Below are 13,561 nucleotides of genomic sequence, written 5' to 3' on the forward strand. Positions count from 1 at the left end.
CATTATTTCTGACTAATAAATAGACTAATTTGAAATGCTATAGTCAATCTCCATTCTTTTATTATTTTCAATTATCCCAAATTTCGTCATTCTATATGACATCATATCTCCTATGCTTATGTTATATCAAATAAATGAATTATATCAAACTATACTTCCTAATTAATATAATCACAAAATAGAAAAACAACTATGTTTAATGGCATCTGTTTATCTGTAATGTAAGTGCCTTCATTATACTTTGAAAAAATTTCAATAAGAAAACTAACTTGCTTAAATGGAACACAGATATTGCAAAAAGCAACAGTATACAACACCAAAAGATAATGAATTTTTTTCTTGTAGTTCATGATCAATTTACATTTCAACTCGTACAATTTAAATGTTTTTTTAATTTTAATCTTTTCATTTTAGTTTTTAATTTATAAAATAAACTTATCAAAATTGCTTTGCTATTGTACTTAGATACTATATTTACTAACCCAAAAGCACAAAAAAAACCAAAAGTCATGATCTGCATCACAACAAATTACTAATTAAATGCAACAAATCACTAATTAGGAATTAGATGCTGGGTTTATTTTCTTTGCTAACTAGTAATTGGACAAATTTAAACTTCAAATTAAAGTTATGGTAAACAATATTTTTAAATAAATATATGTTTTGTTCTTTTGACCATGGAACAATTCCCCAATCATTGCCATTAACCCCAATGCAATCACTTATGTCCAAACATGTTGCTAGATATCTAATCTTTCAATTATGGGTTCAAGACTCCATAATTTTTAAATGCTATAACACTCTCCACCACAGATTCAATTAACAAATTTATATTCATATTAATGTTTATTTGCTCATTATCATTTTATGGATATTTCCATAATATTCAAATGAAAAAAAAAAAACAAAATTCTATCTTTTATGCACGATGAATTCATTATTATGCATTTAAATATATTTTATACCCCATGCTTATTAAAATACATTGCTTACTTTAACACTCTAATTATGTCTAAAACTATTTTTACATTTACTACAATTCTTAACAAACGCAAAGTTCATTATATTTCACTCTTTGCATAAAGCCAAAAAGTCCATACAACAATTTGCTATCCAATTCAATAAATCCTAATACAAATAAGCATGCCTACAACACACTAGTAATGCAAACTAGGTCTAAAAATAATGCAAATTAAACACCTTTTAAATCTCATCATAATAACTCACCAAATAATTTTGTTAACCGACAAGGACTAGCGCCACAACAGTGGCTCCTTGTTATTATTTTAATGATTGTTATTATTTTAATGATTATTATCTGACGAAACCATAATAATATTGACATTTTAAAGCAAATCTCTCACATGTGTCCCAATTTCAAAATAGAAAAATGACCAAATTAGAACATAGCTCAGTGTTAACGCTTCAGTTATGTAGAAGATAATGTGGGGAAAGTGACTTGATTACCAAAATGCTTGCGAGCAAGATCAATTCTTTTGGAGGAAAACCTAATGCTTTTTGAAGTGATGAAAAAGCTTTATGCAATGGACGAAACACATACAACACATTTTGCTCAGAACGAAGGTTTGGTCCCTTGCAAATTCCAATTTACTAGCAAATGCAGAAACAGCCAACATATCATAGACGGGAGGGTAATATTTCTCTGCACCTGTGAATAGAAATCCACAATAAGGCAAAATAAGGCAAAGGTGATATTTCTCTGCGCTTGTGAAAAGATATCCATGATTGCCAATCATTTGGTTTCCTGTCAAGGAAGGCCAGGAAGATGCCTAGCACTGGACGGACGATTAACTGAATTAGTGGTGGCAATCATTTGGTTTCCTGTCAAGGAAGGCCAGGAAGATGCCTAACACTGGACGGACGATTAACTGAATTAGTGGACGCTGTTCCTGCCATATGAATGACCTGTTGTACTGTGCAGCTGTTAATCTCCCCAAACATGTCCATGACAGCCATGTCGAGGAGGCAGACCGTGCTTTCCATATGGAAAAAGATTTCACTCGCCCATATCATTCATCAACGCTCCTTCCACACTTCCATTGCCACTGCAGACAAGCGTATTGTAACATTCTGCCAGACTAACAGGCTCACAGAGGCAGTAGAGACCTTCGAGCATCTGCTTTTAAATAAATCCATGCCCACTGTGATCACCTGCAATTTTTTGTTAAGTAGCCTAGTCCGACGGAATCGGCATGAATCAGTGTTGTCTGTTTACAAACTTATGATTGAAGCAGACATTGTTCCAGATCTCATAACTTTGAACATTATCATCAATTGTCACTGTCAAACAGGTAGAATGGATTATGCATTCAAAGTGTTTGAAGGAATGGAAGCACATGGGTATGTTCCAGATGTCGTAATATTCAATACCCTCATCAAAGGGCTTTGCAGGAAAGGCAGAATGGAGGATGCTGTCAAACTTTTCAATCAAATGGTGAGCAAACAACAGGTTCCTGATATTTTTACATATAGTACCCTAATAGATGGGCTCTGTAAAACAGGAAAAACCACTAAGGCGTTCGGGTTGTTGGCTGTTATGTTGCAAAAGGGTTATGAGCCTGACACAGTCACATTCACTATCCTCATGGATCAACTATGCAAAGAAGGTAAGCTCGAAGAGGCCAAGAAACTACTGTATCAGATGTTAAAAGAAGGGCATAACCCTGATGTTATTACATTTACTGCTCTGATTGATGGTCTTTGCAAAGAAGGCAAGTTGGATGAGGGTATGGAGCTCTTTTATGAAATGTCAAACAAAAATATATGCCCTAATGTTGTTACTTATAGTGCACTTATTGACGGGCTCTGCAAGAAAGGGAAAATCCAGAAGGCATTCGCGTTGTTGGCTATTATGCTGCAAAAGGGCCATGAGCCTGATGCATTTACGTTTACCACCCTTATGGATCGACTATGCAAAGAAGGTAAGCTCCAAGAGGCCTTAAAACTACTATATCATATGCTAAAAGAAGGGTATAATCCGAGTGCCATTTCATACAATGCCCTGATTAATGGTGTTTGCAAAGAGAGCAAGCTGGATAAGGCCATGAAGCATTCCTATGAAATGCCCTATAAAAATATACGCCCTGATGTTGTCGCGTACGGTGCAGTTATTGATGGTCTCTGTAAGGAGGGCAAGTTGGATGGAGCTAGGAAGCTCTTCTGTGAAATAACCAACACAAATATATACCCTAATGTTGTCATATACAGTGCTCTTATTGATGGTTTATGTAAGGAAGGTAAGTTGGATGCAGCTATGAAGCTTTTCTATGAAATGGCCAGCAAAAACATACGCCCTAATGTCATCACATACAGTGTACTTATTGATGGTTTCTGTAAGGAAGGCAAGTTGGAGGAGGCTATGAAGCTCTTCTATGAAATGCCCAGAAAAAACATATGCCCTAATGTTGTCACATACAATGCACTTATTGATGGTTTCTGTAAGGAAGGCAAGTTGGATGAGGCGAGGAAGCTCTTCTATGAAATGCCTAACAGAAACATATCCCGTGATGCTGTCATATACAGTGTGTTTATTGATGGGCTTTGTAAGGAAGGGCAATGGCAGGAGGCCACCAGAGTGCTTCATGAGATGCTAGATAAGGGGTATAATCCGAATGTTATCACATACAATGTTCTTATTGATGGTCTTTGCAAAGAAGGCAAGCTTCAAGAAGCTCTTCAGTTGTTAGATGTTATGGTGCAAATAGGCCATCAGCCTGATGAAATCACATACAATACACTTATAAATGGGTTTTGCAAGGTGGGTAATCTAGAGAAGGCCAAGGAGCTCCTTCAAGAGATGTCAAAGAAATTGCAGACCTGACCTAGTTAGTTATAACACATTAATGGATGGACTTTGCAAGCTTCACAGGATTGACGAGGCTCGACAAATCTTCAATGAGATGCCAAAACAGGGTTTGAACTCTAATGTTGTTACATACAACACATTGATGTATGGACTCTGCAAAGTGGGTCATCTTCAGGAGGCAATATTGTTATTTAAACGTATGATAGATAGTGGTCATGTTCCTGATATGATTACATATACCATCCTCATGGATAAACTAGGCAAGGAAGGCACATTCCAAGCGGCCAGTAGATTACTGCACAAGATCTTAAAAAACGTGGGACACTGACACTGTGACATACTCTGCAGTAACCAACAGCCTCTCTAAAGATATAGTTGAAATGAACCTGGCAATATTCACTAATAGTAAGTGGATTGCAATCAATGAAGTGCAGGGTTGACTTTTGCAATATTGTACTAGGCGATCTATGTGAAACAGGCTTGGTGTCTGAGCTTGATTAAGTGACCTGAGTGAATTTCAGAGTGCACTAAATGTTAATCTAAAAGCACATTCGGTTTATCGTAGCAGGTTGTACATCTTGATTAAATGCACCAGTTGTTCAATTTGAGATGGGTTTGACCTAGCAGTTAGCATGGTGCAGCTTTCAACTGATGATAAGTGCCCCAGGTAAATTTCGATATATTGTTCACATCAATAATTTGGAATTAATTTGCTAAAATGATTAGAGGATATCATTGACAATGATAAAGTGTACCTTGTGGATTTGAATAATGGGTTGTACTTTTGCGAAGTTTTCTGACCTCCTTTTTATGTCCTGAACTGAGATTTGTTTGCAATTTTGCTGTTTGCCTTGGTGTGCCTTTTTTGGTTATGTTTTACATTCATGAGGTTCCGGGAAATCTTTTGTTTCATTTGATGAATACCCATACTCTAGATATATTGAGTACTTTCTTCCTGTGACAGTTTAAGCAAGTAGTACTTATTGTCATTGCAAAAATGAATTGCAGTGATTTTTTTTTATCAAACATCTGCAAATACTTGAATATCTATTTCTGCTGTTCAAATTGTCATAGCTGAGACAACTACAATCTTGGTGTCTCTCTGCGTTGACCTTCATCTGCAAGTTGTCTTCTGTATCAGTGGGAGAGGATATAATTTGGATTTATTCCGTTTTTCTCAGTCATCAGTTTTCTTATTTTCAGAAAGGGCAGGTGGATGCAATTTCCTCTCCAGATGGTCAGCAATTGCCAAAAAGCTACAGGATCTGGTTTAATCATTGGGTTCACTTGTCAAACAGATGCAATCACTGCTGAAATTTAGGGATTTTTTCCTCCTTTTACACTGGGATTGTCAGGCACAGGCCATTAACATTTCAGTTACTGTTAAACTGTATCCAGAAGGAAATATGTTCCATGGACGATCTGGTTCACTGGAATGTCAGTTCTACATGATGACAGGTGACTCTTAATTTTGCATGACATATAGATACCATCGTTGCTAGGAGAGGATTATTCCCACACCAAGTGTCCTCAATCCTCTTGAAATACCCCGATGACCTGTAAGTTTTTGCTTATTTCTTCCATCCTGCTGTGGCTTAATTTTCTTTGTAAAATTGGAAGTAGATCATTCATGCTCAATCTTGCTTTGATGTTGATAATGTTAAATGTTTTTTAACTGTTTAGATTGTAGAATGCCATTCCATGTTTTCAAGCAGTTTCTGTGGGTGAGGTGTAATAGTTTTTAATTCATTTTTCCTAAAATATTTATATTTCTTATAGAGTCTTGGTGGCACATTTAAAAGCTACTTTTGTGTGCACTCTTGTAATATGCCTGAGATATAAAGTGTGGAATGTTTATTTATCTGCACATTGGAAGTTGTTCTAGTATGTGATGCAAATGATCACTTTCTTTTGGATATTTTACCTCCCTGCGAGATTAATGGTGAGACCAATCCAGAGAGAATATTTCAACTTACTTGTGCAGTTATCAATTATGCACGTTTCTTTTGACGAGGAAGCATAACTTGGAGATACTTTCAGTAAGAGAAGGTTGTCTTCTGTTTGAAGGAACAATTGGGCAGTATAAGCTTCTGACTTCTTTTCCAGTAAAACTCGTAGTTGAAATCTGAAAGTTTTACTCCTCATGTTGCTATAGAGGTTTTCCATCGTGAACCTGGCCTAAGGTTAGATCCATGTTCCAAATCCACCTATGGAGGATCCAGGATCCATGTTTTTGCAGATTTAGATCCGGATCTAACTGAAAGTTTGGAAATGCGAGAGGTTATGTTCAAGAATCAAGATCCATTTCTGTTAATTTTAGATAACAATGGTATGTTCTATGCTTAAGAGCAATTTACTTCGATATTTCTTATTAGCTCAATATCAATTTCCAGATTAGCAATCACATTAACATTAATAGTAAGTGCAGATAAACATAAACAATAAGTAGAAGACAAGCCAAGACAAGAGGACACAATATTTGGTGGATGTCAGGGAAAAACCCCAATGTGGGGAAAACCCTTTGATCAAATTTTCTTATTATTCTTCAAAAGTTCAGCAGAGAGAGAGAGTACAATATACAAAATTCACTTGTCCAAACGCTGTAAAAATGGTCTAGTCAAACTGCCGTCAACAGGATGCCCTAACCAGAAAGTCAATGCTGGTCAAATCAGCAGAAGTTCTCCTCCAATTCGGCTTGGTCAAACCCAGTCAACTCGGCCTCCAAAGATAGTCCAAATCAGCCCAAAACAGTCCTGAAAAATTTGGTCAAACCCGGTCAACGCAGAGTCAACTTCTGCAGTCAAAGGGCTACAGTCAACGCTGGTCAAACTGCCTAGAAAATCTTGGTTTCTGTGCCAGAATATGTGGCTTTGCCCAAACAGAAATTTCCCACAAAAATCATAGTCAAATGAAATCAAACACTGCTTGGTCAATGCTGGTCAAAGCTAACTGCAACTCGGTCAACGTAGAGAACATAAATATCCAGTCAATTCTTTGCACGTGTGGAAAAGAACAGGCTGCTTGAAATTTGTACAACCCAATCAGATGAAGACAGAGAAAGATGTGATGATGAGTGACCAAATGAGGGAAATGACTCCTCTATATATAGACAACGTTGAGGGTGAAGAGACACATCTATTGGGCTTTACGAGTCTACATTTGGCTTCTGGCCGACCTTGACAATTTGACCATAGAAGAAATAAATTCATAACTCCATTTGTACTTGTCAAAATGAGATGATCTTTAGATCAATCCTACACCTCTTGGAAAGAGGAATCCAATAAAAATATCATCTGCATAATATGAGTTGTTCAAGGAGTTTGACCCTAGTTGCCAATTTTAATACTCCCTCTCAACTAGGGAGAACTCCACCTACCAAACCATCTGTCAATCTGTACTATCCCTGTCATCCCTGCTCTGCTTTGCTGAACCATGATGAAATAATGAAGAAGAAATGATTGAGAGTGTATCATATCACTCTCCACTGACCTGAAGTCAGTCTCCATTGATCCCAGATCAATATCAAACATCCTAGCATAGGGAGTACAGTAGTACATTATGTGTCCGTCGGTAGTACTATGGTCCCTATCCTCATTTTTCAACTCATTGGCCAGATGAGAAGTACTTCCATGAGTCCCAGACTACATGGGTAGGATGTGGCAAGAGAAAGTCAACCACTCATCCTGCTCATATGCCATAGGAGAAGGTGAAGCACTCATCCTATGCATATATCAACCATCATGGGGTATCACAAGGGAAGGTGAACCACTCACCCTGTACATAGCGCACCACTAGGGGAAGGTGAACCACTCACCCTATGGTCGCTCGTAGCTCCAAGAAGTACCCCAAGCCCCCCGGAGCTCCCAGAGCTCAATATCCAACTCAAACGAGACTCTCATAAGAGGGTCTCTCCACGACTCCAAGTCATTCACGGAATTAAGAATTTGACCTTCCCTGGGAGCTTCGTAAAAATATCTGCGACCTGTTTATCAGCGTTGATGTGATGGAGCCTTATTGCTCCCCGTTGTACCATATCGTGGATAAAGTGGTATCTAATATCAATATGCTTGTAGCGGTCATGAAACATGGGATTTTCAAAAAGACGAATCCCACTTTGGTTGTCGCAGTAGATCACGGTGGTATCCAACACATGCCCAAACAGCGCACTAAAGAGCTTCCTCAACCAAACAACTTCATAGGAGGCCATACTAGCAGCAATATATTCGGCCACGACGGTGCTCAAAACAACTGATTTCTGCTTCCTGCTCATCCAAGATATTGAATTAGAACCTAGTGAGAAGCAACATCCCGATGTGCTGTTCCGATCCACCACACTGCCAGCCCAGTCAGCATCGGAATAACCATGGAGCCTCAAATTCCTAACAATGTATCTCAGTCCATAGGTGATTGTGCCCTGGAGATATCTCAAGAGATTCTTGGTAGCAAGCCAATGTATGTGATGAGCCTCGACCATAATTCACTTCAAAGCATATGTCTGGACAAGAGTTCACCAAGAACATCAGGGCCCCCACTAGTTGACGATACTCAGAAGGATTTCCCAGATCGGGCCTAGCAGCGCTTTCGCATAACTTCTTGAAGTTAAGTTCCATCGGCGTAGTCTCGGACTTACAATCCATCATCCCAAATCTTTCAAGTAGCTTCACAATGTATTTTCCTTGGGAAGGGAAAATCTCACCTTCCTTTTGCCAAACCAACAAGCCTAGGAAGTAGTGCATCAATCCTAGGTCCTTCATCTTGAATTCAGAAGCCAACTCCCTCTTGGATTGATAAATAAGAGGGTCTACACCTGTCAAAAAGAGATCGTCCACATAAAGTACCAAGATGAGAGGTCTATCATTTTCAACCTTAAAGTAAAGTTTTGGATCAACTTCACTTCTAAGTTCTTGTAAAACCCAGCTTCATCAGATAATTGTCGATCCTCTCATACCAAGCCCGGGGAGCTTGCGCCAACCCAGAGAGGGATTTCTTCAACCTGCATGCATTTGTCCCCTGATCTTGAACTTCGAACCCATCGGGTGGTTCAACATCGACTTCCTCCTTAAGTGAGCCATGTAAGAAGGCAGTCTTGACATCCATTTGATGTAAATTCCATCCTTGAGAGGCAACAACAGCAATGATCGAACGGATGGTGGTATATCGGGCAATAGGTGCAAATATTTCATCATAGTCCACACCTTCCTTTTGAGAGAAGCCTCGAGCAACACACATGGCCATGAACATTTAACACTTCTGTCAGCTCCATGCTTGATTTTGTAGAGCCATTTCGAGGTGACAACAAATTTGTCCTTGGTTCTAGGGACCACATCCGAGACATCATTTTTCATAATCGTCTCATACTCTTCGTTCATAGCATCCTTCCAAACTTGGTGCTTCACAGCTTCTTCGAATGTGCAAGGCTCAGTTTGAACAATGGTGCTCATGGCAGCTACGTACCCGTGGTACCTATTCGGCTTCTTACTTTGACGAAATGTCCCCTAAGGTGCAATATGTTTCTTGGCATCTTTGAGAGTGTCCCTAAACCATTAGGGTCTCCTTTTTGAGGAGGTGGATCAATGGGATCCATCGGTTCTTCAAAATGTTGAAGAAAGTGTAACTAAGTTCGGGCTTCATAAATGTAATTTTGATATTTGTATTTATACAAGAAAATAGATATTATTTTTGATATTTATATCAGTAAGTTTCTTGCTCATTGAAATAGGTCTAGCACATGTTAAAGTGTTATAGAAAAGTCAAAGAGTCAAAAGAAATGGTGAAAACCCTTAAGGGCATGTTACACCATGTATATTTATGTATTAGAGTTAAAGATATCCCTCCAAGCAAAGTCACAAGTCCTCTCCATGCAACAACATCACCAAAGAAGCTAATCCGAAGAAGAAAAGACAAGTCGGGCTAAAGTCTCCAAGTCGACCTCAAGTCAGCCTAAAGGAGGGACAAACCTCTATATATAGAGGTTGTCCACTCCTCTAACGACAATATACAATCACCTCTGAAATCAGCGAGAATGAAGACGAGTTAAGGGTAAAGGGAAAACGAAGAAAAGAAGCCTCTAGTGCAACGAAGAAAGAGGAAGAAACATACAAGCAGAAAAACATAGAACCAAGGATATGAAAGAGAGTTACATAATTTTGGATGATGTGAGGGATCATATAATTCCTCACATATCAGGGAAGGATACCAATAAAGAGAAGTGGGTAGCTCTGACTAGTCTTTATCACAATACAAGTGAAAACAGAAAAATGTTGTGGCAAGAAAAGTTAAAAAGTATTAAAATGGGCAGTTCTAAGATCGTGACTTCCTATCTCACGAGGGTCCAACAGGCTCGTGATAAGCTTGCAGTTGTGGGGAAAAATGTGTATGATTCATAGCTCGTCAAAGTTGCTCTGAAGGAGTGTGTGAAATAGTGGTCCACTTTTGTGGATAGGATTCTTGCTCGTCAACAAATTCCTGATTGGAGCATGCTATGAGGCAATTTCACCCAGAAGGAGATTTGGGAAAATTCATTGACCAAAGGACAGCAAAAGGGCAGTGAGCAGAAGGAAGAAGTTGCTCTTATTGCACAAGTGAAAAAGGGAAAAGTGAAGGCCAAGCAAAACCAGAGTGGAGAAGCATCTTCACAGAGCAAGAAGGAAAAGGACATGAGCAAAGTTAAATGCTTTGCTTGTCATAAGTTCGGGCATTTTGCCAGTCAGTGTCCTAACAAAAAGAAGGGCAAGGGTAAGACTGCTACAACAGCTATTGCACAGATGGAGGAGATGGTGGAGAAGTTCGATAAAAACTTTTCCCTAGTATCTTACCTTTGTGGAACTGTCACGAGAGGTGTTTGGTTCGTGGACAGTGGAGCATCTCATCACATGACAAGATCGGAGGACTTCTTCACCAACATGACCAGGGGGCCAAAGATGTTAACATGAAGCTTGGTGACAAGGCCAAGTATGCAGTCGAGGGCATTGGGAGTATCGAGTTCCAGATAGACTCAAGTGGCATCATGGAGGTGAATGAAGTGCTATATGTAACGGGTTTGTAGAAAAATCTCCTTTCAGTTTCAGCCATGGAAGACAGAGGATTGGAGGTTGGCTTTACGAGAGGTGAAGTGGTTGTTGGGCCGAAGAGCATTGATTTCAGCAAGAAGTGGATGATCGGTAGGAGGGAGAGAGATCTCTATTTGTTGAGAGGACAGTCAGTGAAGGATCTCATCCATGAGAGTGACAACCAAAGCGATATTTGGCATAGGAGGATGGGACACCTAGACTACATAACTCTTTTGATGGTGCAAACCATGGTTATTAGTTTTCCAGAGATCCAGGTGGAGCGGGATGGAGTGTGTAAAGGGCGCGCACTTGACAAGCAGGCTAAGAATGTGTATCCTCATAGTGAGACCAGGTCCAAGGGTGTGTTAGCATTCTATATATGCAGTCCTATGTTTGTAATGTCGATCACAAAGTCCTTATATTTTGCAATGTTCATAGATGATTATTCTAGGAAGACTTGGATCTACTTTCTGAAGACCAAGGATGAGCTGTTCAATCATTTTCAGGAGTTCAAGGCTCTTGTGGAGAACCAGACAGGAAGAAATATTAAGGTGTTGAGATAAGATAATGGGGGTGAGTACACCTCCAACGAGTTCCTGGACTTTTGCAGACAGGCAGGAATCAAGAAGGAGCTCACAGTACCCTACAACCCTCAGCAGAATGGGGTTGTCGAGAGGAAAAATAAGACCATCATGGAGGCAGTGAGAGCAATGATCTATGATCAGGAGTTGCCTATGTTTGTGTGGACAGAGGCTTGCAATACAACTATGTATGTACAGAATAGTAGTCTTCATAGAGTGTTGGACGACGTGACTCTTGAGGAGCTATTTATAGGAGTGAAATTGGATGTGAGTCACTTGCGCATATTCGGTAGTCCAGTTTATGTCCATGTGCCTACAGAGAAGAGGACTAAGCTGGAGCCCTTATCTAAGAGTGGCGTGTTTGTTAGCCTCTCAAAGACCTATCGAGCCTACATTCTAGGACAAATAAAGGTGATCTTGAGTTGGGATGTTAGATTTGATGAGGATAGGACCCTTAGGAGATCTCATGAGTGAGAGCCAATAGTGGTAGAGGAGGAGCAAGAGGCTCCTAAGGTTGAGCAAGGACCAACAACACCAGCAGGGACACAGCCAACAGATTCGGAGGATGAGTTGGATATTCCGTCAAGTTCTACCAGGAGATCGAGATGGGCCAAATAGACATTGAGGGATGCCGAGGAGCATGTGCAGGCTCCTAGCAACACTTTCACATAGCACAGACCATCGACCAAATATTCCAATTATTTGGCACTATCAAGCAACCTCTGCAAGTCTGATCCATCCATTTTTTAGGAGGCTATAAGCGAGCAGGTCTAGAGGGATGCCATGATAGAGGAGTATAGCTCCATCATGAGCAATGATGATTGGGATACAGTGTCGAGACAAGCGGGGAAGTATGTGGTCACTTCTCGATGGATCTACAAGATCAAATATGCAGCAGATGGCAGTATTGAGAAGTATAAAGCGAGGTTCGTGGCGAGAGGGTTTTCCCAAAAGTAGGGGGTGGAGTACGAGGATACATCTGCAGATCCTCCATCTTGAGTTTCCACAACTCAAAACTCTGACCATTAAATTTCTCGATCTCTATCTTTCCACCACTCACCATCATCTTTCACCACCAGAATTGATCTCGCAGATCTCCCACTAAACAGGGTCTACAACAGGCCCGAGCGAAACCCCTCAGCAATAAAGGCGTCCCCTTGAAGCCAAAAACAGCGCCAATACCAAATGTAGGTTTTAACCTCGTACATAAATTACCTGCATACGAATTCTAAAACACAAAAAAATAAACAATGCGAGAGCATAACACATAAAACACATATACACAGAGATTTTCCCACTGGATCCCAAAACTGGGACTACCAGCTTGATTTTTCATTATTTTCCTTTCAATGTTACAATACATATTTATACATGTTGAAGCATCCAATACCATGGACCGAAAACCATCACGTCCAATACCATGGACCGAAAACCATCACGTCCAATAAACATGTGCGAAAAACATGCACAAAACCATAGGTGAGTTTGCCCAACCTAACATAGGGTCCAAAACCAAAATTTTCTAGGGCGTTGCCCCGGACCCCATAAAGTGGGGTTACGGGTACACCTCAAACCCCTTGTTAACTACGTGGAAAGAATATAACACAATCAAACTCAATTCTACAAGTTGGCATGGTTTTCTTTCCTTCTGGACTAATTAATACACAACTTGCTCCTGCTCCATAACTAGACTTAGATCCGTCGAAAAATAATTTCCAAAACAAAGATTTATTTACAGGAGTATCTACAAAATTAATGCATTTAGAACTATCTGTTTGAGAAAAAATTTCTACCTGAGACAAAACAAAATTTTCTAGAAAAGACGAAGTATGAGCGTTGAAATTCCCTAAGAACAAGTCAACAGAATAGTTCCCAATTATATTGTTGTTGTATGCTATAGGTTCATTTTCTCCTTCCAACTCAGTTACTATGTACTTTTGGTGTCTTTCTCACTCGACCTTTATCTGATTTGGTTTACCATTGTAAGGGAGCCACATGTGTGACCAGTTAGTTGCAAAGTAACCATGAAGCTTTTCAGACCAATCCCTTCTAAGACTTAAACCATAAAATTTAGGAATGTTTGCAATGAGAATATTGATGACTTA

The 13,561-nt window shown here is 39.5% G+C and overlaps 1 pseudogene across 1 annotated transcript; it reads left to right on the top strand.

The window, feature by feature from the left end:
• The first annotated feature begins 1,449 nt into the window (after positions 1-1,449).
• Positions 1,450-5,927, top strand: LOC149243520 (uncharacterized; annotated as a pseudogene). Its single transcript, XR_016246697.1, has 2 exons — positions 1,450-4,493; positions 5,030-5,927. The product of XR_016246697.1 is annotated as an uncharacterized LOC149243520 (transcript).
• The last annotated feature ends 7,634 nt before the right edge of the window (positions 5,928-13,561 follow it).

The sequence above is a fragment of the Pinus tabuliformis genome, chromosome 8 (assembly GCF_031772625.1).
Source record: "Pinus tabuliformis cultivar Carrire ecotype Pingquan chromosome 8, CPIR1, whole genome shotgun sequence".
Lineage (NCBI taxonomy): Eukaryota > Viridiplantae > Streptophyta > Pinopsida > Pinales > Pinaceae > Pinus > Pinus tabuliformis.